General features: G+C 45.0%; 26 non-coding genes across 26 annotated transcripts; all 26 read right to left on the bottom strand.

Annotated features, from left to right (window-relative positions):
• Positions 1-478: 478 nt before the first annotated feature.
• Trnal-caa (transfer RNA leucine (anticodon CAA)) lies at positions 479-594 on the bottom strand. Its single transcript has 2 exons — positions 557-594; positions 479-524 (listed from the first exon to the last, which is right to left on the bottom strand). It is a non-coding gene; the product is annotated as a tRNA-Leu (tRNA).
• Positions 595-1,296: 702 nt separating this feature from the next.
• On the bottom strand, positions 1,297-1,412 carry Trnal-caa (transfer RNA leucine (anticodon CAA)). The gene is made up of 2 exons: positions 1,375-1,412; positions 1,297-1,342 (listed from the first exon to the last, which is right to left on the bottom strand). It is a non-coding gene; the product is annotated as a tRNA-Leu (tRNA).
• Positions 1,413-2,114: 702 nt separating this feature from the next.
• Positions 2,115-2,230, bottom strand: Trnal-caa (transfer RNA leucine (anticodon CAA)). The gene is made up of 2 exons: positions 2,193-2,230; positions 2,115-2,160 (listed from the first exon to the last, which is right to left on the bottom strand). It is a non-coding gene; the product is annotated as a tRNA-Leu (tRNA).
• A 702-nt stretch (positions 2,231-2,932) lies between these two features.
• Positions 2,933-3,048, bottom strand: Trnal-caa (transfer RNA leucine (anticodon CAA)). Its single transcript has 2 exons — positions 3,011-3,048; positions 2,933-2,978 (listed from the first exon to the last, which is right to left on the bottom strand). It is a non-coding gene; the product is annotated as a tRNA-Leu (tRNA).
• A 702-nt stretch (positions 3,049-3,750) lies between these two features.
• Trnal-caa (transfer RNA leucine (anticodon CAA)) lies at positions 3,751-3,866 on the bottom strand. The gene is made up of 2 exons: positions 3,829-3,866; positions 3,751-3,796 (listed from the first exon to the last, which is right to left on the bottom strand). It is a non-coding gene; the product is annotated as a tRNA-Leu (tRNA).
• A 702-nt stretch (positions 3,867-4,568) lies between these two features.
• On the bottom strand, positions 4,569-4,684 carry Trnal-caa (transfer RNA leucine (anticodon CAA)). Its single transcript has 2 exons — positions 4,647-4,684; positions 4,569-4,614 (listed from the first exon to the last, which is right to left on the bottom strand). It is a non-coding gene; the product is annotated as a tRNA-Leu (tRNA).
• Positions 4,685-5,386: 702 nt separating this feature from the next.
• On the bottom strand, positions 5,387-5,502 carry Trnal-caa (transfer RNA leucine (anticodon CAA)). The gene is made up of 2 exons: positions 5,465-5,502; positions 5,387-5,432 (listed from the first exon to the last, which is right to left on the bottom strand). It is a non-coding gene; the product is annotated as a tRNA-Leu (tRNA).
• A 702-nt stretch (positions 5,503-6,204) lies between these two features.
• Trnal-caa (transfer RNA leucine (anticodon CAA)) lies at positions 6,205-6,320 on the bottom strand. Its single transcript has 2 exons — positions 6,283-6,320; positions 6,205-6,250 (listed from the first exon to the last, which is right to left on the bottom strand). It is a non-coding gene; the product is annotated as a tRNA-Leu (tRNA).
• Positions 6,321-7,022: 702 nt separating this feature from the next.
• On the bottom strand, positions 7,023-7,138 carry Trnal-caa (transfer RNA leucine (anticodon CAA)). The gene is made up of 2 exons: positions 7,101-7,138; positions 7,023-7,068 (listed from the first exon to the last, which is right to left on the bottom strand). It is a non-coding gene; the product is annotated as a tRNA-Leu (tRNA).
• Positions 7,139-7,840: 702 nt separating this feature from the next.
• Trnal-caa (transfer RNA leucine (anticodon CAA)) lies at positions 7,841-7,956 on the bottom strand. Its single transcript has 2 exons — positions 7,919-7,956; positions 7,841-7,886 (listed from the first exon to the last, which is right to left on the bottom strand). It is a non-coding gene; the product is annotated as a tRNA-Leu (tRNA).
• A 702-nt stretch (positions 7,957-8,658) lies between these two features.
• On the bottom strand, positions 8,659-8,774 carry Trnal-caa (transfer RNA leucine (anticodon CAA)). The gene is made up of 2 exons: positions 8,737-8,774; positions 8,659-8,704 (listed from the first exon to the last, which is right to left on the bottom strand). It is a non-coding gene; the product is annotated as a tRNA-Leu (tRNA).
• A 702-nt stretch (positions 8,775-9,476) lies between these two features.
• Trnal-caa (transfer RNA leucine (anticodon CAA)) lies at positions 9,477-9,592 on the bottom strand. The gene is made up of 2 exons: positions 9,555-9,592; positions 9,477-9,522 (listed from the first exon to the last, which is right to left on the bottom strand). It is a non-coding gene; the product is annotated as a tRNA-Leu (tRNA).
• A 702-nt stretch (positions 9,593-10,294) lies between these two features.
• Trnal-caa (transfer RNA leucine (anticodon CAA)) lies at positions 10,295-10,410 on the bottom strand. The gene is made up of 2 exons: positions 10,373-10,410; positions 10,295-10,340 (listed from the first exon to the last, which is right to left on the bottom strand). It is a non-coding gene; the product is annotated as a tRNA-Leu (tRNA).
• A 702-nt stretch (positions 10,411-11,112) lies between these two features.
• On the bottom strand, positions 11,113-11,228 carry Trnal-caa (transfer RNA leucine (anticodon CAA)). The gene is made up of 2 exons: positions 11,191-11,228; positions 11,113-11,158 (listed from the first exon to the last, which is right to left on the bottom strand). It is a non-coding gene; the product is annotated as a tRNA-Leu (tRNA).
• Positions 11,229-11,930: 702 nt separating this feature from the next.
• Positions 11,931-12,046, bottom strand: Trnal-caa (transfer RNA leucine (anticodon CAA)). The gene is made up of 2 exons: positions 12,009-12,046; positions 11,931-11,976 (listed from the first exon to the last, which is right to left on the bottom strand). It is a non-coding gene; the product is annotated as a tRNA-Leu (tRNA).
• A 702-nt stretch (positions 12,047-12,748) lies between these two features.
• Trnal-caa (transfer RNA leucine (anticodon CAA)) lies at positions 12,749-12,864 on the bottom strand. Its single transcript has 2 exons — positions 12,827-12,864; positions 12,749-12,794 (listed from the first exon to the last, which is right to left on the bottom strand). It is a non-coding gene; the product is annotated as a tRNA-Leu (tRNA).
• Positions 12,865-13,566: 702 nt separating this feature from the next.
• On the bottom strand, positions 13,567-13,682 carry Trnal-caa (transfer RNA leucine (anticodon CAA)). Its single transcript has 2 exons — positions 13,645-13,682; positions 13,567-13,612 (listed from the first exon to the last, which is right to left on the bottom strand). It is a non-coding gene; the product is annotated as a tRNA-Leu (tRNA).
• Positions 13,683-14,384: 702 nt separating this feature from the next.
• Trnal-caa (transfer RNA leucine (anticodon CAA)) lies at positions 14,385-14,500 on the bottom strand. The gene is made up of 2 exons: positions 14,463-14,500; positions 14,385-14,430 (listed from the first exon to the last, which is right to left on the bottom strand). It is a non-coding gene; the product is annotated as a tRNA-Leu (tRNA).
• Positions 14,501-15,202: 702 nt separating this feature from the next.
• On the bottom strand, positions 15,203-15,318 carry Trnal-caa (transfer RNA leucine (anticodon CAA)). Its single transcript has 2 exons — positions 15,281-15,318; positions 15,203-15,248 (listed from the first exon to the last, which is right to left on the bottom strand). It is a non-coding gene; the product is annotated as a tRNA-Leu (tRNA).
• Positions 15,319-16,020: 702 nt separating this feature from the next.
• Positions 16,021-16,136, bottom strand: Trnal-caa (transfer RNA leucine (anticodon CAA)). Its single transcript has 2 exons — positions 16,099-16,136; positions 16,021-16,066 (listed from the first exon to the last, which is right to left on the bottom strand). It is a non-coding gene; the product is annotated as a tRNA-Leu (tRNA).
• A 702-nt stretch (positions 16,137-16,838) lies between these two features.
• Positions 16,839-16,954, bottom strand: Trnal-caa (transfer RNA leucine (anticodon CAA)). Its single transcript has 2 exons — positions 16,917-16,954; positions 16,839-16,884 (listed from the first exon to the last, which is right to left on the bottom strand). It is a non-coding gene; the product is annotated as a tRNA-Leu (tRNA).
• A 702-nt stretch (positions 16,955-17,656) lies between these two features.
• On the bottom strand, positions 17,657-17,772 carry Trnal-caa (transfer RNA leucine (anticodon CAA)). Its single transcript has 2 exons — positions 17,735-17,772; positions 17,657-17,702 (listed from the first exon to the last, which is right to left on the bottom strand). It is a non-coding gene; the product is annotated as a tRNA-Leu (tRNA).
• Positions 17,773-18,474: 702 nt separating this feature from the next.
• On the bottom strand, positions 18,475-18,590 carry Trnal-caa (transfer RNA leucine (anticodon CAA)). Its single transcript has 2 exons — positions 18,553-18,590; positions 18,475-18,520 (listed from the first exon to the last, which is right to left on the bottom strand). It is a non-coding gene; the product is annotated as a tRNA-Leu (tRNA).
• A 702-nt stretch (positions 18,591-19,292) lies between these two features.
• Trnal-caa (transfer RNA leucine (anticodon CAA)) lies at positions 19,293-19,408 on the bottom strand. Its single transcript has 2 exons — positions 19,371-19,408; positions 19,293-19,338 (listed from the first exon to the last, which is right to left on the bottom strand). It is a non-coding gene; the product is annotated as a tRNA-Leu (tRNA).
• Positions 19,409-20,110: 702 nt separating this feature from the next.
• On the bottom strand, positions 20,111-20,226 carry Trnal-caa (transfer RNA leucine (anticodon CAA)). Its single transcript has 2 exons — positions 20,189-20,226; positions 20,111-20,156 (listed from the first exon to the last, which is right to left on the bottom strand). It is a non-coding gene; the product is annotated as a tRNA-Leu (tRNA).
• Positions 20,227-20,928: 702 nt separating this feature from the next.
• Trnal-caa (transfer RNA leucine (anticodon CAA)) lies at positions 20,929-21,044 on the bottom strand. Its single transcript has 2 exons — positions 21,007-21,044; positions 20,929-20,974 (listed from the first exon to the last, which is right to left on the bottom strand). It is a non-coding gene; the product is annotated as a tRNA-Leu (tRNA).
• Between the last annotated feature and the right edge of the window lie 451 nt (positions 21,045-21,495).

The following is a 21,495-nucleotide window of genomic DNA, read 5'->3' on the forward strand; positions in this document are numbered from 1 at the left end:
ACATCAGAGATTAGACAGAATGCAGAGGTCTATCTGTCGAGTAATATCTCAAGTATTGGTCACGTTGTAATCTCCATAAAGTAATACTTTGAGTATATGAATTTATTTCGTGTTCTCTGTATTTCATCAGTGACTATTATTGTACAGATGATGTACTGGTCAGCCTGCACTGTTTCCTCACACTGTCGTTAGCACTCTGCATCTCTAGACAAGAGTCGTTTTCATACCACAAGTGTCCCTTTTGACGTGTTTGCGGCTGTGGCGCGGAAGTATCCTCACGAGGGGAAAGCCGTATTTACAACCAACACTCTCTGTTTGTAGCTCACACTACCGAAGAAACAATTTGGTGCCGTAGGTGCGCTTCTGTTTGATGCAAACTTTTGATTTCACTTAGGAGAACACGGCCAGTATCGTGCTGTTGCACATTACAAAGGATCTCAATGATATTCAGGGTGCTCCAGTGAAGCGACAAAATCTGTGTCAGGAGTGGGATTCGAACCCACGCCCTCATTCGAGGACCAGAAGGCTCTAGCTGCTACTGCAGCCAAGGTCGTTCCTTGAGTCTGGCGCCTTAGACCGCTCGGCCATCCTGACACTTGATTTGATACTCCTCGTTTGTTCTATTAGAGTACTTGCAGTTGATGTTGTAGTCGCATCCACGTTGTCACAGTACGCAGGCATGAGTTCTGCACCCGTTAGACGTTCGCCAGACGCAGCCGCACAAATATAGCGCAGAATGTACCACCAAAAGAGTTTCTCAAATCCAAATAATCACAGCAATCAATACATTTCGTTCGAAACTAAGTCGTCTGTTAAAGACATCAGAGATTAGACAGAATGCAGAGGTCTATCTGTCGAGTAATATCTCAAGTATTGGTCACGTTGTAATCTCCATAAAGTAATACTTTGAGTATATGAATTTATTTCGTGTTCTCTGTATTTCATCAGTGACTATTATTGTACAGATGATGTACTGGTCAGCCTGCACTGTTTCCTCACACTGTCGTTAGCACTCTGCATCTCTAGACAAGAGTCGTTTTCATACCACAAGTGTCCCTTTTGACGTGTTTGCGGCTGTGGCGCGGAAGTATCCTCACGAGGGGAAAGCCGTATTTACAACCAACACTCTCTGTTTGTAGCTCACACTACCGAAGAAACAATTTGGTGCCGTAGGTGCGCTTCTGTTTGATGCAAACTTTTGATTTCACTTAGGAGAACACGGCCAGTATCGTGCTGTTGCACATTACAAAGGATCTCAATGATATTCAGGGTGCTCCAGTGAAGCGACAAAATCTGTGTCAGGAGTGGGATTCGAACCCACGCCCTCATTCGAGGACCAGAAGGCTCTAGCTGCTACTGCAGCCAAGGTCGTTCCTTGAGTCTGGCGCCTTAGACCGCTCGGCCATCCTGACACTTGATTCGATACTCCTCGTTTGTTCTATTAGAGTACTTGCAGTTGATGTTGTAGTCGCATCCACGTTGTCACAGTACGCAGGCATGAGTTCTGCACCCGTTAGACGTTCGCCAGACGCAGCCGCACAAATATAGCGCAGAATGTACCACCAAAAGAGTTTCTCAAATCCAAATAATCACAGCAATCAATACATTTCGTTCGAAACTAAGTCGTCTGTTAAAGACATCAGAGATTAGACAGAATGCAGAGGTCTATCTGTCGAGTAATATCTCAAGTATTGGTCACGTTGTAATCTCCATAAAGTAATACTTTGAGTATATGAATTTATTTCGTGTTCTCTGTATTTCATCAGTGACTATTATTGTACAGATGATGTACTGGTCAGCCTGCACTGTTTCCTCACACTGTCGTTAGCACTCTGCATCTCTAGACAAGAGTCGTTTTCATACCACAAGTGTCCCTTTTGACGTGTTTGCGGCTGTGGCGCGGAAGTATCCTCACGAGGGGAAAGCCGTATTTACAACCAACACTCTCTGTTTGTAGCTCACACTACCGAAGAAACAATTTGGTGCCGTAGGTGCGCTTCTGTTTGATGCAAACTTTTGATTTCACTTAGGAGAACACGGCCAGTATCGTGCTGTTGCACATTACAAAGGATCTCAATGATATTCAGGGTGCTCCAGTGAAGCGACAAAATCTGTGTCAGGAGTGGGATTCGAACCCACGCCCTCATTCGAGGACCAGAAGGCTCTAGCTGCTACTGCAGCCAAGGTCGTTCCTTGAGTCTGGCGCCTTAGACCGCTCGGCCATCCTGACACTTGATTTGATACTCCTCGTTTGTTCTATTAGAGTACTTGCAGTTGATGTTGTAGTCGCATCCACGTTGTCACAGTACGCAGGCATGAGTTCTGCACCCGTTAGACGTTCGCCAGACGCAGCCGCACAAATATAGCGCAGAATGTACCACCAAAAGAGTTTCTCAAATCCAAATAATCACAGCAATCAATACATTTCGTTCGAAACTAAGTCGTCTGTTAAAGACATCAGAGATTAGACAGAATGCAGAGGTCTATCTGTCGAGTAATATCTCAAGTATTGGTCACGTTGTAATCTCCATAAAGTAATACTTTGAGTATATGAATTTATTTCGTGTTCTCTGTATTTCATCAGTGACTATTATTGTACAGATGATGTACTGGTCAGCCTGCACTGTTTCCTCACACTGTCGTTAGCACTCTGCATCTCTAGACAAGAGTCGTTTTCATACCACAAGTGTCCCTTTTGACGTGTTTGCGGCTGTGGCGCGGAAGTATCCTCACGAGGGGAAAGCCGTATTTACAACCAACACTCTCTGTTTGTAGCTCACACTACCGAAGAAACAATTTGGTGCCGTAGGTGCGCTTCTGTTTGATGCAAACTTTTGATTTCACTTAGGAGAACACGGCCAGTATCGTGCTGTTGCACATTACAAAGGATCTCAATGATATTCAGGGTGCTCCAGTGAAGCGACAAAATCTGTGTCAGGAGTGGGATTCGAACCCACGCCCTCATTCGAGGACCAGAAGGCTCTAGCTGCTACTGCAGCCAAGGTCGTTCCTTGAGTCTGGCGCCTTAGACCGCTCGGCCATCCTGACACTTGATTTGATACTCCTCGTTTGTTCTATTAGAGTACTTGCAGTTGATGTTGTAGTCGCATCCACGTTGTCACAGTACGCAGGCATGAGTTCTGCACCCGTTAGACGTTCGCCAGACGCAGCCGCACAAATATAGCGCAGAATGTACCACCAAAAGAGTTTCTCAAATCCAAATAATCACAGCAATCAATACATTTCGTTCGAAACTAAGTCGTCTGTTAAAGACATCAGAGATTAGACAGAATGCAGAGGTCTATCTGTCGAGTAATATCTCAAGTATTGGTCACGTTGTAATCTCCATAAAGTAATACTTTGAGTATATGAATTTATTTCGTGTTCTCTGTATTTCATCAGTGACTATTATTGTACAGATGATGTACTGGTCAGCCTGCACTGTTTCCTCACACTGTCGTTAGCACTCTGCATCTCTAGACAAGAGTCGTTTTCATACCACAAGTGTCCCTTTTGACGTGTTTGCGGCTGTGGCGCGGAAGTATCCTCACGAGGGGAAAGCCGTATTTACAACCAACACTCTCTGTTTGTAGCTCACACTACCGAAGAAACAATTTGGTGCCGTAGGTGCGCTTCTGTTTGATGCAAACTTTTGATTTCACTTAGGAGAACACGGCCAGTATCGTGCTGTTGCACATTACAAAGGATCTCAATGATATTCAGGGTGCTCCAGTGAAGCGACAAAATCTGTGTCAGGAGTGGGATTCGAACCCACGCCCTCATTCGAGGACCAGAAGGCTCTAGCTGCTACTGCAGCCAAGGTCGTTCCTTGAGTCTGGCGCCTTAGACCGCTCGGCCATCCTGACACTTGATTTGATACTCCTCGTTTGTTCTATTAGAGTACTTGCAGTTGATGTTGTAGTCGCATCCACGTTGTCACAGTACGCAGGCATGAGTTCTGCACCCGTTAGACGTTCGCCAGACGCAGCCGCACAAATATAGCGCAGAATGTACCACCAAAAGAGTTTCTCAAATCCAAATAATCACAGCAATCAATACATTTCGTTCGAAACTAAGTCGTCTGTTAAAGACATCAGAGATTAGACAGAATGCAGAGGTCTATCTGTCGAGTAATATCTCAAGTATTGGTCACGTTGTAATCTCCATAAAGTAATACTTTGAGTATATGAATTTATTTCGTGTTCTCTGTATTTCATCAGTGACTATTATTGTACAGATGATGTACTGGTCAGCCTGCACTGTTTCCTCACACTGTCGTTAGCACTCTGCATCTCTAGACAAGAGTCGTTTTCATACCACAAGTGTCCCTTTTGACGTGTTTGCGGCTGTGGCGCGGAAGTATCCTCACGAGGGGAAAGCCGTATTTACAACCAACACTCTCTGTTTGTAGCTCACACTACCGAAGAAACAATTTGGTGCCGTAGGTGCGCTTCTGTTTGATGCAAACTTTTGATTTCACTTAGGAGAACACGGCCAGTATCGTGCTGTTGCACATTACAAAGGATCTCAATGATATTCAGGGTGCTCCAGTGAAGCGACAAAATCTGTGTCAGGAGTGGGATTCGAACCCACGCCCTCATTCGAGGACCAGAAGGCTCTAGCTGCTACTGCAGCCAAGGTCGTTCCTTGAGTCTGGCGCCTTAGACCGCTCGGCCATCCTGACACTTGATTTGATACTCCTCGTTTGTTCTATTAGAGTACTTGCAGTTGATGTTGTAGTCGCATCCACGTTGTCACAGTACGCAGGCATGAGTTCTGCACCCGTTAGACGTTCGCCAGACGCAGCCGCACAAATATAGCGCAGAATGTACCACCAAAAGAGTTTCTCAAATCCAAATAATCACAGCAATCAATACATTTCGTTCGAAACTAAGTCGTCTGTTAAAGACATCAGAGATTAGACAGAATGCAGAGGTCTATCTGTCGAGTAATATCTCAAGTATTGGTCACGTTGTAATCTCCATAAAGTAATACTTTGAGTATATGAATTTATTTCGTGTTCTCTGTATTTCATCAGTGACTATTATTGTACAGATGATGTACTGGTCAGCCTGCACTGTTTCCTCACACTGTCGTTAGCACTCTGCATCTCTAGACAAGAGTCGTTTTCATACCACAAGTGTCCCTTTTGACGTGTTTGCGGCTGTGGCGCGGAAGTATCCTCACGAGGGGAAAGCCGTATTTACAACCAACACTCTCTGTTTGTAGCTCACACTACCGAAGAAACAATTTGGTGCCGTAGGTGCGCTTCTGTTTGATGCAAACTTTTGATTTCACTTAGGAGAACACGGCCAGTATCGTGCTGTTGCACATTACAAAGGATCTCAATGATATTCAGGGTGCTCCAGTGAAGCGACAAAATCTGTGTCAGGAGTGGGATTCGAACCCACGCCCTCATTCGAGGACCAGAAGGCTCTAGCTGCTACTGCAGCCAAGGTCGTTCCTTGAGTCTGGCGCCTTAGACCGCTCGGCCATCCTGACACTTGATTTGATACTCCTCGTTTGTTCTATTAGAGTACTTGCAGTTGATGTTGTAGTCGCATCCACGTTGTCACAGTACGCAGGCATGAGTTCTGCACCCGTTAGACGTTCGCCAGACGCAGCCGCACAAATATAGCGCAGAATGTACCACCAAAAGAGTTTCTCAAATCCAAATAATCACAGCAATCAATACATTTCGTTCGAAACTAAGTCGTCTGTTAAAGACATCAGAGATTAGACAGAATGCAGAGGTCTATCTGTCGAGTAATATCTCAAGTATTGGTCACGTTGTAATCTCCATAAAGTAATACTTTGAGTATATGAATTTATTTCGTGTTCTCTGTATTTCATCAGTGACTATTATTGTACAGATGATGTACTGGTCAGCCTGCACTGTTTCCTCACACTGTCGTTAGCACTCTGCATCTCTAGACAAGAGTCGTTTTCATACCACAAGTGTCCCTTTTGACGTGTTTGCGGCTGTGGCGCGGAAGTATCCTCACGAGGGGAAAGCCGTATTTACAACCAACACTCTCTGTTTGTAGCTCACACTACCGAAGAAACAATTTGGTGCCGTAGGTGCGCTTCTGTTTGATGCAAACTTTTGATTTCACTTAGGAGAACACGGCCAGTATCGTGCTGTTGCACATTACAAAGGATCTCAATGATATTCAGGGTGCTCCAGTGAAGCGACAAAATCTGTGTCAGGAGTGGGATTCGAACCCACGCCCTCATTCGAGGACCAGAAGGCTCTAGCTGCTACTGCAGCCAAGGTCGTTCCTTGAGTCTGGCGCCTTAGACCGCTCGGCCATCCTGACACTTGATTTGATACTCCTCGTTTGTTCTATTAGAGTACTTGCAGTTGATGTTGTAGTCGCATCCACGTTGTCACAGTACGCAGGCATGAGTTCTGCACCCGTTAGACGTTCGCCAGACGCAGCCGCACAAATATAGCGCAGAATGTACCACCAAAAGAGTTTCTCAAATCCAAATAATCACAGCAATCAATACATTTCGTTCGAAACTAAGTCGTCTGTTAAAGACATCAGAGATTAGACAGAATGCAGAGGTCTATCTGTCGAGTAATATCTCAAGTATTGGTCACGTTGTAATCTCCATAAAGTAATACTTTGAGTATATGAATTTATTTCGTGTTCTCTGTATTTCATCAGTGACTATTATTGTACAGATGATGTACTGGTCAGCCTGCACTGTTTCCTCACACTGTCGTTAGCACTCTGCATCTCTAGACAAGAGTCGTTTTCATACCACAAGTGTCCCTTTTGACGTGTTTGCGGCTGTGGCGCGGAAGTATCCTCACGAGGGGAAAGCCGTATTTACAACCAACACTCTCTGTTTGTAGCTCACACTACCGAAGAAACAATTTGGTGCCGTAGGTGCGCTTCTGTTTGATGCAAACTTTTGATTTCACTTAGGAGAACACGGCCAGTATCGTGCTGTTGCACATTACAAAGGATCTCAATGATATTCAGGGTGCTCCAGTGAAGCGACAAAATCTGTGTCAGGAGTGGGATTCGAACCCACGCCCTCATTCGAGGACCAGAAGGCTCTAGCTGCTACTGCAGCCAAGGTCGTTCCTTGAGTCTGGCGCCTTAGACCGCTCGGCCATCCTGACACTTGATTTGATACTCCTCGTTTGTTCTATTAGAGTACTTGCAGTTGATGTTGTAGTCGCATCCACGTTGTCACAGTACGCAGGCATGAGTTCTGCACCCGTTAGACGTTCGCCAGACGCAGCCGCACAAATATAGCGCAGAATGTACCACCAAAAGAGTTTCTCAAATCCAAATAATCACAGCAATCAATACATTTCGTTCGAAACTAAGTCGTCTGTTAAAGACATCAGAGATTAGACAGAATGCAGAGGTCTATCTGTCGAGTAATATCTCAAGTATTGGTCACGTTGTAATCTCCATAAAGTAATACTTTGAGTATATGAATTTATTTCGTGTTCTCTGTATTTCATCAGTGACTATTATTGTACAGATGATGTACTGGTCAGCCTGCACTGTTTCCTCACACTGTCGTTAGCACTCTGCATCTCTAGACAAGAGTCGTTTTCATACCACAAGTGTCCCTTTTGACGTGTTTGCGGCTGTGGCGCGGAAGTATCCTCACGAGGGGAAAGCCGTATTTACAACCAACACTCTCTGTTTGTAGCTCACACTACCGAAGAAACAATTTGGTGCCGTAGGTGCGCTTCTGTTTGATGCAAACTTTTGATTTCACTTAGGAGAACACGGCCAGTATCGTGCTGTTGCACATTACAAAGGATCTCAATGATATTCAGGGTGCTCCAGTGAAGCGACAAAATCTGTGTCAGGAGTGGGATTCGAACCCACGCCCTCATTCGAGGACCAGAAGGCTCTAGCTGCTACTGCAGCCAAGGTCGTTCCTTGAGTCTGGCGCCTTAGACCGCTCGGCCATCCTGACACTTGATTTGATACTCCTCGTTTGTTCTATTAGAGTACTTGCAGTTGATGTTGTAGTCGCATCCACGTTGTCACAGTACGCAGGCATGAGTTCTGCACCCGTTAGACGTTCGCCAGACGCAGCCGCACAAATATAGCGCAGAATGTACCACCAAAAGAGTTTCTCAAATCCAAATAATCACAGCAATCAATACATTTCGTTCGAAACTAAGTCGTCTGTTAAAGACATCAGAGATTAGACAGAATGCAGAGGTCTATCTGTCGAGTAATATCTCAAGTATTGGTCACGTTGTAATCTCCATAAAGTAATACTTTGAGTATATGAATTTATTTCGTGTTCTCTGTATTTCATCAGTGACTATTATTGTACAGATGATGTACTGGTCAGCCTGCACTGTTTCCTCACACTGTCGTTAGCACTCTGCATCTCTAGACAAGAGTCGTTTTCATACCACAAGTGTCCCTTTTGACGTGTTTGCGGCTGTGGCGCGGAAGTATCCTCACGAGGGGAAAGCCGTATTTACAACCAACACTCTCTGTTTGTAGCTCACACTACCGAAGAAACAATTTGGTGCCGTAGGTGCGCTTCTGTTTGATGCAAACTTTTGATTTCACTTAGGAGAACACGGCCAGTATCGTGCTGTTGCACATTACAAAGGATCTCAATGATATTCAGGGTGCTCCAGTGAAGCGACAAAATCTGTGTCAGGAGTGGGATTCGAACCCACGCCCTCATTCGAGGACCAGAAGGCTCTAGCTGCTACTGCAGCCAAGGTCGTTCCTTGAGTCTGGCGCCTTAGACCGCTCGGCCATCCTGACACTTGATTTGATACTCCTCGTTTGTTCTATTAGAGTACTTGCAGTTGATGTTGTAGTCGCATCCACGTTGTCACAGTACGCAGGCATGAGTTCTGCACCCGTTAGACGTTCGCCAGACGCAGCCGCACAAATATAGCGCAGAATGTACCACCAAAAGAGTTTCTCAAATCCAAATAATCACAGCAATCAATACATTTCGTTCGAAACTAAGTCGTCTGTTAAAGACATCAGAGATTAGACAGAATGCAGAGGTCTATCTGTCGAGTAATATCTCAAGTATTGGTCACGTTGTAATCTCCATAAAGTAATACTTTGAGTATATGAATTTATTTCGTGTTCTCTGTATTTCATCAGTGACTATTATTGTACAGATGATGTACTGGTCAGCCTGCACTGTTTCCTCACACTGTCGTTAGCACTCTGCATCTCTAGACAAGAGTCGTTTTCATACCACAAGTGTCCCTTTTGACGTGTTTGCGGCTGTGGCGCGGAAGTATCCTCACGAGGGGAAAGCCGTATTTACAACCAACACTCTCTGTTTGTAGCTCACACTACCGAAGAAACAATTTGGTGCCGTAGGTGCGCTTCTGTTTGATGCAAACTTTTGATTTCACTTAGGAGAACACGGCCAGTATCGTGCTGTTGCACATTACAAAGGATCTCAATGATATTCAGGGTGCTCCAGTGAAGCGACAAAATCTGTGTCAGGAGTGGGATTCGAACCCACGCCCTCATTCGAGGACCAGAAGGCTCTAGCTGCTACTGCAGCCAAGGTCGTTCCTTGAGTCTGGCGCCTTAGACCGCTCGGCCATCCTGACACTTGATTTGATACTCCTCGTTTGTTCTATTAGAGTACTTGCAGTTGATGTTGTAGTCGCATCCACGTTGTCACAGTACGCAGGCATGAGTTCTGCACCCGTTAGACGTTCGCCAGACGCAGCCGCACAAATATAGCGCAGAATGTACCACCAAAAGAGTTTCTCAAATCCAAATAATCACAGCAATCAATACATTTCGTTCGAAACTAAGTCGTCTGTTAAAGACATCAGAGATTAGACAGAATGCAGAGGTCTATCTGTCGAGTAATATCTCAAGTATTGGTCACGTTGTAATCTCCATAAAGTAATACTTTGAGTATATGAATTTATTTCGTGTTCTCTGTATTTCATCAGTGACTATTATTGTACAGATGATGTACTGGTCAGCCTGCACTGTTTCCTCACACTGTCGTTAGCACTCTGCATCTCTAGACAAGAGTCGTTTTCATACCACAAGTGTCCCTTTTGACGTGTTTGCGGCTGTGGCGCGGAAGTATCCTCACGAGGGGAAAGCCGTATTTACAACCAACACTCTCTGTTTGTAGCTCACACTACCGAAGAAACAATTTGGTGCCGTAGGTGCGCTTCTGTTTGATGCAAACTTTTGATTTCACTTAGGAGAACACGGCCAGTATCGTGCTGTTGCACATTACAAAGGATCTCAATGATATTCAGGGTGCTCCAGTGAAGCGACAAAATCTGTGTCAGGAGTGGGATTCGAACCCACGCCCTCATTCGAGGACCAGAAGGCTCTAGCTGCTACTGCAGCCAAGGTCGTTCCTTGAGTCTGGCGCCTTAGACCGCTCGGCCATCCTGACACTTGATTTGATACTCCTCGTTTGTTCTATTAGAGTACTTGCAGTTGATGTTGTAGTCGCATCCACGTTGTCACAGTACGCAGGCATGAGTTCTGCACCCGTTAGACGTTCGCCAGACGCAGCCGCACAAATATAGCGCAGAATGTACCACCAAAAGAGTTTCTCAAATCCAAATAATCACAGTAATCAATACATTTCGTTCGAAACTAAGTCGTCTGTTAAAGACATCAGAGATTAGACAGAATGCAGAGGTCTATCTGTCGAGTAATATCTCAAGTATTGGTCACGTTGTAATCTCCATAAAGTAATACTTTGAGTATATGAATTTATTTCGTGTTCTCTGTATTTCATCAGTGACTATTATTGTACAGATGATGTACTGGTCAGCCTGCACTGTTTCCTCACACTGTCGTTAGCACTCTGCATCTCTAGACAAGAGTCGTTTTCATACCACAAGTGTCCCTTTTGACGTGTTTGCGGCTGTGGCGCGGAAGTATCCTCACGAGGGGAAAGCCGTATTTACAACCAACACTCTCTGTTTGTAGCTCACACTACCGAAGAAACAATTTGGTGCCGTAGGTGCGCTTCTGTTTGATGCAAACTTTTGATTTCACTTAGGAGAACACGGCCAGTATCGTGCTGTTGCACATTACAAAGGATCTCAATGATATTCAGGGTGCTCCAGTGAAGCGACAAAATCTGTGTCAGGAGTGGGATTCGAACCCACGCCCTCATTCGAGGACCAGAAGGCTCTAGCTGCTACTGCAGCCAAGGTCGTTCCTTGAGTCTGGCGCCTTAGACCGCTCGGCCATCCTGACACTTGATTTGATACTCCTCGTTTGTTCTATTAGAGTACTTGCAGTTGATGTTGTAGTCGCATCCACGTTGTCACAGTACGCAGGCATGAGTTCTGCACCCGTTAGACGTTCGCCAGACGCAGCCGCACAAATATAGCGCAGAATGTACCACCAAAAGAGTTTCTCAAATCCAAATAATCACAGCAGTCAATACATTTCGTTCGAAACTAAGTCGTCTGTTAAAGACATCAGAGATTAGACAGAATGCAGAGGTCTATCTGTCGAGTAATATCTCAAGTATTGGTCACGTTGTAATCTCCATAAAGTAATACTTTGAGTATATGAATTTATTTCGTGTTCTCTGTATTTCATCAGTGACTATTATTGTACAGATGATGTACTGGTCAGCCTGCACTGTTTCCTCACACTGTCGTTAGCACTCTGCATCTCTAGACAAGAGTCGTTTTCATACCACAAGTGTCCCTTTTGACGTGTTTGCGGCTGTGGCGCGGAAGTATCCTCACGAGGGGAAAGCCGTATTTACAACCAACACTCTCTGTTTGTAGCTCACACTACCGAAGAAACAATTTGGTGCCGTAGGTGCGCTTCTGTTTGATGCAAACTTTTGATTTCACTTAGGAGAACACGGCCAGTATCGTGCTGTTGCACATTACAAAGGATCTCAATGATATTCAGGGTGCTCCAGTGAAGCGACAAAATCTGTGTCAGGAGTGGGATTCGAACCCACGCCCTCATTCGAGGACCAGAAGGCTCTAGCTGCTACTGCAGCCAAGGTCGTTCCTTGAGTCTGGCGCCTTAGACCGCTCGGCCATCCTGACACTTGATTTGATACTCCTCGTTTGTTCTATTAGAGTACTTGCAGTTGATGTTGTAGTCGCATCCACGTTGTCACAGTACGCAGGCATGAGTTCTGCACCCGTTAGACGTTCGCCAGACGCAGCCGCACAAATATAGCGCAGAATGTACCACCAAAAGAGTTTCTCAAATCCAAATAATCACAGCAATCAATACATTTCGTTCGAAACTAAGTCGTCTGTTAAAGACATCAGAGATTAGACAGAATGCAGAGGTCTATCTGTCGAGTAATATCTCAAGTATTGGTCACGTTGTAATCTCCATAAAGTAATACTTTGAGTATATGAATTTATTTCGTGTTCTCTGTATTTCATCAGTGACTATTATTGTACAGATGATGTACTGGTCAGCCTGCACTGTTTCCTCACACTGTCGTTAGCACTCTGCATCTCTAGACAAGAGTCGTTTTCATACCACAAGTGTCCCTTTTGACGTGTTTGCGGCTGTGGCGCGGAAGTATCCTCACGAGGGGAAAGCCGTATTTACAACCAACACTCTCTGTTTGTAGCTCACACTACCGAAGAAACAATTTGGTGCCGTAGGTGCGCTTCTGTTTGATGCAAACTTTTGATTTCACTTAGGAGAACACGGCCAGTATCGTGCTGTTGCACATTACAAAGGATCTCAATGATATTCAGGGTGCTCCAGTGAAGCGACAAAATCTGTGTCAGGAATGGGATTCGAACCCACGCCCTCATTCGAGGACCAGAAGGCTCTAGCTGCTACTGCAGCCAAGGTCGTTCCTTGAGTCTGGCGCCTTAGACCGCTCGGCCATCCTGACACTTGATTTGATACTCCTCGTTTGTTCTATTAGAGTACTTGCAGTTGATGTTGTAGTCGCATCCACGTTGTCACAGTACGCAGGCATGAGTTCTGCACCCGTTAGACGTTCGCCAGACGCAGCCGCACAAATATAGCGCAGAATGTACCACCAAAAGAGTTTCTCAAATCCAAATAATCACAGCAATCAATACATTTCGTTCGAAACTAAGTCGTCTGTTAAAGACATCAGAGATTAGACAGAATGCAGAGGTCTATCTGTCGAGTAATATCTCAAGTATTGGTCACGTTGTAATCTCCATAAAGTAATACTTTGAGTATATGAATTTATTTCGTGTTCTCTGTATTTCATCAGTGACTATTATTGTACAGATGATGTACTGGTCAGCCTGCACTGTTTCCTCACACTGTCGTTAGCACTCTGCATCTCTAGACAAGAGTCGTTTTCATACCACAAGTGTCCCTTTTGACGTGTTTGCGGCTGTGGCGCGGAAGTATCCTCACGAGGGGAAAGCCGTATTTACAACCAACACTCTCTGTTTGTAGCTCACACTACCGAAGAAACAATTTGGTGCCGTAGGTGCGCTTCTGTTTGATGCAAACTTTTGATTTCACTTAGGAGAACACGGCCAGTATCGTGCTGTTGCACATTACAAAGGATCTCAATGATATTCAGGGTGCTCCAGTGAAGCGACAAAATCTGTGTCAGGAGTGGGATTCGAACCCACGCCCTCATTCGAGGACCAGAAGGCTCTAGCTGCTACTGCAGCCAAGGTCGTTCCTTGAGTCTGGCGCCTTAGACCGCTCGGCCATCCTGACACTTGATTTGATACTCCTCGTTTGTTCTATTAGAGTACTTGCAGTTGATGTTGTAGTCGCATCCACGTTGTCACAGTACGCAGGCATGAGTTCTGCACCCGTTAGACGTTCGCCAGACGCAGCCGCACAAATATAGCGCAGAATGTACCACCAAAAGAGTTTCTCAAATCCAAATAATCACAGCAATCAATACATTTCGTTCGAAACTAAGTCGTCTGTTAAAGACATCAGAGATTAGACAGAATGCAGAGGTCTATCTGTCGAGTAATATCTCAAGTATTGGTCACGTTGTAATCTCCATAAAGTAATACTTTGAGTATATGAATTTATTTCGTGTTCTCTGTATTTCATCAGTGACTATTATTGTACAGATGATGTACTGGTCAGCCTGCACTGTTTCCTCACACTGTCGTTAGCACTCTGCATCTCTAGACAAGAGTCGTTTTCATACCACAAGTGTCCCTTTTGACGTGTTTGCGGCTGTGGCGCGGAAGTATCCTCACGAGGGGAAAGCCGTATTTACAACCAACACTCTCTGTTTGTAGCTCACACTACCGAAGAAACAATTTGGTGCCGTAGGTGCGCTTCTGTTTGATGCAAACTTTTGATTTCACTTAGGAGAACACGGCCAGTATCGTGCTGTTGCACATTACAAAGGATCTCAATGATATTCAGGGTGCTCCAGTGAAGCGACAAAATCTGTGTCAGGAGTGGGATTCGAACCCACGCCCTCATTCGAGGACCAGAAGGCTCTAGCTGCTACTGCAGCCAAGGTCGTTCCTTGAGTCTGGCGCCTTAGACCGCTCGGCCATCCTGACACTTGATTTGATACTCCTCGTTTGTTCTATTAGAGTACTTGCAGTTGATGTTGTAGTCGCATCCACGTTGTCACAGTACGCAGGCATGAGTTCTGCACCCGTTAGACGTTCGCCAGACGCAGCCGCACAAATATAGCGCAGAATGTACCACCAAAAGAGTTTCTCAAATCCAAATAATCACAGCAATCAATACATTTCGTTCGAAACTAAGTCGTCTGTTAAAGACATCAGAGATTAGACAGAATGCAGAGGTCTATCTGTCGAGTAATATCTCAAGTATTGGTCACGTTGTAATCTCCATAAAGTAATACTTTGAGTATATGAATTTATTTCGTGTTCTCTGTATTTCATCAGTGACTATTATTGTACAGATGATGTACTGGTCAGCCTGCACTGTTTCCTCACACTGTCGTTAGCACTCTGCATCTCTAGACAAGAGTCGTTTTCATACCACAAGTGTCCCTTTTGACGTGTTTGCGGCTGTGGCGCGGAAGTATCCTCACGAGGGGAAAGCCGTATTTACAACCAACACTCTCTGTTTGTAGCTCACACTACCGAAGAAACAATTTGGTGCCGTAGGTGCGCTTCTGTTTGATGCAAACTTTTGATTTCACTTAGGAGAACACGGCCAGTATCGTGCTGTTGCACATTACAAAGGATCTCAATGATATTCAGGGTGCTCCAGTGAAGCGACAAAATCTGTGTCAGGAGTGGGATTCGAACCCACGCCCTCATTCGAGGACCAGAAGGCTCTAGCTGCTACTGCAGCCAAGGTCGTTCCTTGAGTCTGGCGCCTTAGACCGCTCGGCCATCCTGACACTTGATTTGATACTCCTCGTTTGTTCTATTAGAGTACTTGCAGTTGATGTTGTAGTCGCATCCACGTTGTCACAGTACGCAGGCATGAGTTCTGCACCCGTTAGACGTTCGCCAGACGCAGCCGCACAAATATAGCGCAGAATGTACCACCAAAAGAGTTTCTCAAATCCAAATAATCACAGCAATCAATACATTTCGTTCGAAACTAAGTCGTCTGTTAAAGACATCAGAGATTAGACAGAATGCAGAGGTCTATCTGTCGAGTAATATCTCAAGTATTGGTCACGTTGTAATCTCCATAAAGTAATACTTTGAGTATATGAATTTATTTCGTGTTCTCTGTATTTCATCAGTGACTATTATTGTACAGATGATGTACTGGTCAGCCTGCACTGTTTCCTCACACTGTCGTTAGCACTCTGCATCTCTAGACAAGAGTCGTTTTCATACCACAAGTGTCCCTTTTGACGTGTTTGCGGCTGTGGCGCGGAAGTATCCTCACGAGGGGAAAGCCGTATTTACAACCAACACTCTCTGTTTGTAGCTCACACTACCGAAGAAACAATTTGGTGCCGTAGGTGCGCTTCTGTTTGATGCAAACTTTTGATTTCACTTAGGAGAACACGGCCAGTATCGTGCTGTTGCACATTACAAAGGATCTCAATGATATTCAGGGTGCTCCAGTGAAGCGACAAAATCTGTGTCAGGAGTGGGATTCGAACCCACGCCCTCATTCGAGGACCAGAAGGCTCTAGCTGCTACTGCAGCCAAGGTCGTTCCTTGAGTCTGGCGCCTTAGACCGCTCGGCCATCCTGACACTTGATTTGATACTCCTCGTTTGTTCTATTAGAGTACTTGCAGTTGATGTTGTAGTCGCATCCACGTTGTCACAGTACGCAGGCATGAGTTCTGCACCCGTTAGACGTTCGCCAGACGCAGCCGCACAAATATAGCGCAGAATGTACCACCAAAAGAGTTTCTCAAATCCAAATAATCACAGCAATCAATACATTTCGTTCGAAACTAAGTCGTCTGTTAAAGACATCAGAGATTAGACAGAATGCAGAGGTCTATCTGTCGAGTAATATCTCAAGTATTGGTCACGTTGTAATCTCCATAAAGTAATACTTTGAGTATATGAATTTATTTCGTGTTCTCTGTATTTCATCAGTGACTATTATTGTACAGATGATGTACTGGTCAGCCTGCACTGTTTCCTCACACTGTCGTTAGCACTCTGCATCTCTAGACAAGAGTCGTTTTCATACCACAAGTGTCCCTTTTGACGTGTTTGCGGCTGTGGCGCGGAAGTATCCTCACGAGGGGAAAGCCGTATTTACAACCAACACTCTCTGTTTGTAGCTCACACTACCGAAGAAACAATTTGGTGCCGTAGGTGCGCTTCTGTTTGATGCAAACTTTTGATTTCACTTAGGAGAACACGGCCAGTATCGTGCTGTTGCACATTACAAAGGATCTCAATGATATTCAGGGTGCTCCAGTGAAGCGACAAAATCTGTGTCAGGAGTGGGATTCGAACCCACGCCCTCATTCGAGGACCAGAAGGCTCTAGCTGCTACTGCAGCCAAGGTCGTTCCTTGAGTCTGGCGCCTTAGACCGCTCGGCCATCCTGACACTTGATTTGATACTCCTCGTTTGTTCTATTAGAGTACTTGCAGTTGATGTTGTAGTCGCATCCACGTTGTCACAGTACGCAGGCATGAGTTCTGCACCCGTTAGACGTTCGCCAGACGCAGCCGCACAAATATAGCGCAGAATGTACCACCAAAAGAGTTTCTCAAATCCAAATAATCACAGCAATCAATACATTTCGTTCGAAACTAAGTCGTCTGTTAAAGACATCAGAGATTAGACAGAATGCAGAGGTCTATCTGTCGAGTAATATCTCAAGTATTGGTCACGTTGTAATCTCCATAAAGTAATACTTTGAGTATATGAATTTATTTCGTGTTCTCTGTATTTCATCAGTGACTATTATTGTACAGATGATGTACTGGTCAGCCTGCACTGTTTCCTCACACTGTCGTTAGCACTCTGCATCTCTAGACAAGAGTCGTTTTCATACCACAAGTGTCCCTTTTGACGTGTTTGCGGCTGTGGCGCGGAAGTATCCTCACGAGGGGAAAGCCGTATTTACAACCAACACTCTCTGTTTGTAGCTCACACTACCGAAGAAACAATTTGGTGCCGTAGGTGCGCTTCTGTTTGATGCAAACTTTTGATTTCACTTAGGAGAACACGGCCAGTATCGTGCTGTTGCACATTACAAAGGATCTCAATGATATTCAGGGTGCTCCAGTGAAGCGACAAAATCTGTGTCAGGAGTGGGATTCGAACCCACGCCCTCATTCGAGGACCAGAAGGCTCTAGCTGCTACTGCAGCCAAGGTCGTTCCTTGAGTCTGGCGCCTTAGACCGCTCGGCCATCCTGACACTTGATTTGATACTCCTCGTTTGTTCTATTAGAGTACTTGCAGTTGATGTTGTAGTCGCATCCACGTTGTCACAGTACGCAGGCATGAGTTCTGCACCCGTTAGACGTTCGCCAGACGCAGCCGCACAAATATAGCGCAGAATGTACCACCAAAAGAGTTTCTCAAATCCAAATAATCACAGCAATCAATACATTTCGTTCGAAACTAAGTCGTCTGTTAAAGACATCAGAGATTAGACAGAATGCAGAGGTCTATCTGTCGAGTAATATCTCAAGTATTGGTCACGTTGTAATCTCCATAAAGTAATACTTTGAGTATATGAATTTATTTCGTGTTCTCTGTATTTCATCAGTGACTATTATTGTACAGATGATGTACTGGTCAGCCTGCACTGTTTCCTCACACTGTCGTTAGCACTCTGCATCTCTAGACAAGAGTCGTTTTCATACCACAAGTGTCCCTTTTGACGTGTTTGCGGCTGTGGCGCGGAAGTATCCTCACGAGGGGAAAGCCGTATTTACAACCAACACTCTCTGTTTGTAGCTCACACTACCGAAGAAACAATTTGGTGCCGTAGGTGCGCTTCTGTTTGATGCAAACTTTTGATTTCACTTAGGAGAACACGGCCAGTATCGTGCTGTTGCACATTACAAAGGATCTCAATGATATTCAGGGTGCTCCAGTGAAGCGACAAAATCTGTGTCAGGAGTGGGATTCGAACCCACGCCCTCATTCGAGGACCAGAAGGCTCTAGCTGCTACTGCAGCCAAGGTCGTTCCTTGAGTCTGGCGCCTTAGACCGCTCGGCCATCCTGACACTTGATTTGATACTCCTCGTTTGTTCTATTAGAGTACTTGCAGTTGATGTTGTAGTCGCATCCACGTTGTCACAGTACGCAGGCATGAGTTCTGCACCCGTTAGACGTTCGCCAGACGCAGCCGCACAAATATAGCGCAGAATGTACCACCAAAAGAGTTTCTCAAATCCAAATAATCACAGCAATCAATACATTTCGTTCGAAACTAAGTCGTCTGTTAAAGACATCAGAGATTAGACAGAATGCAGAGGTCTATCTGTCGAGTAATATCTCAAGTATTGGTCACGTTGTAATCTCCATAAAGTAATACTTTGAGTATATGAATTTATTTCGTGTTCTCTGTATTTCATCAGTGACTATTATTGTACAGATGATGTACTGGTCAGCCTGCACTGTTTCCTCACACTGTCGTTAGCACTCTGCATCTCTAGACAAGAGTCGTTTTCATACCACAAGTGTCCCTTTTGACGTGTTTGCGGCTGTGGCGCGGAAGTATCCTCACGAGGGGAAAGCCGTATTTACAACCAACACTCTCTGTTTGTAGCTCACACTACCGAAGAAACAATTTGGTGCCGTAGGTGCGCTTCTGTTTGATGCAAACTTTTGATTTCACTTAGGAGAACACGGCCAGTATCGTGCTGTTGCACATTACAAAGGATCTCAATGATATTCAGGGTGCTCCAGTGAAGCGACAAAATCTGTGTCAGGAGTGGGATTCGAACCCACGCCCTCATTCGAGGACCAGAAGGCTCTAGCTGCTACTGCAGCCAAGGTCGTTCCTTGAGTCTGGCGCCTTAGACCGCTCGGCCATCCTGACACTTGATTTGATACTCCTCGTTTGTTCTATTAGAGTACTTGCAGTTGATGTTGTAGTCGCATCCACGTTGTCACAGTACGCAGGCATGAGTTCTGCACCCGTTAGACGTTCGCCAGACGCAGCCGCACAAATATAGCGCAGAATGTACCACCAAAAGAGTTTCTCAAATCCAAATAATCACAGCAATCAATACATTTCGTTCGAAACTAAGTCGTCTGTTAAAGACATCAGAGATTAGACAGAATGCAGAGGTCTATCTGTCGAGTAATATCTCAAGTATTGGTCACGTTGTAATCTCCATAAAGTAATACTTTGAGTATATGAATTTATTTCGTGTTCTCTGTATTTCATCAGTGACTATTATTGTACAGATGATGTACTGGTCAGCCTGCACTGTTTCCTCACACTGTCGTTAGCACTCTGCATCTCTAGACAAGAGTCGTTTTCATACCACAAGTGTCCCTTTTGACGTGTTTGCGGCTGTGGCGCGGAAGTATCCTCACGAGGGGAAAGCCGTATTTACAACCAACACTCTCTGTTTGTAGCTCACACTACCGAAGAAACAATTTGGTGCCGTAGGTGCGCTTCTGTTTGATGCAAACTTTTGATTTCACTTAGGAGAACACGGCCAGTATCGTGCTGTTGCACATTACAAAGGATCTCAATGATATTCAGGGTGCTCCAGTGAAGCGACAAAATCTGTGTCAGGAGTGGGATTCGAACCCACGCCCTCATTCGAGGACCAGAAGGCTCTAGCTGCTACTGCAGCCAAGGTCGTTCCTTGAGTCTGGCGCCTTAGACCGCTCGGCCATCCTGACACTTGATTTGATACTCCTCGTTTGTTCTATTAGAGTACTTGCAGTTGATGTTGTAGTCGCATCCACGTTGTCACAGTACGCAGGCATGAGTTCTGCACCCGTTAGACGTTCGCCAGACGCAGCCGCACAAATATAGCGCAGAATGTACCACCAAAAGAGTTTCTCAAATCCAAATAATCACAGCAATCAATACATTTCGTTCGAAACTAAGTCGTCTGTTAAAGACATCAGAGATTAGACAGAATGCAGAGGTCTATCTGTCGAGTAATATCTCAAGTATTGGTCACGTTGTAATCTCCATAAAGTAATACTTTGAGTATATGAATTTATTTCGTGTTCTCTGTATTTCATCAGTGACTATTATTGTACAGATGATGTACTGGTCAGCCTGCACTGTTTCCTCACACTGTCGTTAGCACTCTGCATCTCTAGACAAGAGTCGTTTTCATACCACAAGTGTCCCTTTTGACGTGTTTGCGGCTGTGGCGCGGAAGTATCCTCACGAGGGGAAAGCCGTATTTACAACCAACACTCTCTGTTTGTAGCTCACACTACCGAAGAAACAATTTGGTGCCGTAGGTGCGCTTCTGTTTGATGCAAACTTTTGATTTCACTTAGGAGAACACGGCCAGTATCGTGCTGTTGCACATTACAAAGGATCTCAATGATATTCAGGGTGCTCCAGTGAAGCGACAAAATCTGTGTCAGGAGTGGGATTCGAACCCACGCCCTCATTCGAGGACCAGAAGGCTCTAGCTGCTACTGCAGCCAAGGTCGTTCCTTGAGTCTGGCGCCTTAGACCGCTCGGCCATCCTGACACTTGATTTGATACTCCTCGTTTGTTCTATTAGAGTACTTGCAGTTGATGTTGTAGTCGCATCCACGTTGTCACAGTACGCAGGCATGAGTTCTGCACCCGTTAGACGTTCGCCAGACGCAGCCGCACAAATATAGCGCAGAATGTACCACCAAAAGAGTTTCTCAAATCCAAATAATCACAGCAATCAATACATTTCGTTCGAAACTAAGTCGTCTGTTAAAGACATCAGAGATTAGACAGAATGCAGAGGTCTATCTGTCGAGTAATATCTCAAGTATTGGTCACGTTGTAATCTCCATAAAGTAATACTTTGAGTATATGAATTTATTTCGTGTTCTCTGTATTTCATCAGTGACTATTATTGTACAGATGATGTACTGGTCAGCCTGCACTGTTTCCTCACACTGTCGTTAGCACTCTGCATCTCTAGACAAGAGTCGTTTTCATAC

Source organism: Schistocerca nitens, unplaced genomic scaffold, assembly GCF_023898315.1.
Source record: "Schistocerca nitens isolate TAMUIC-IGC-003100 unplaced genomic scaffold, iqSchNite1.1 HiC_scaffold_191, whole genome shotgun sequence".
Classification (NCBI taxonomy): domain Eukaryota; kingdom Metazoa; phylum Arthropoda; class Insecta; order Orthoptera; family Acrididae; genus Schistocerca; species Schistocerca nitens.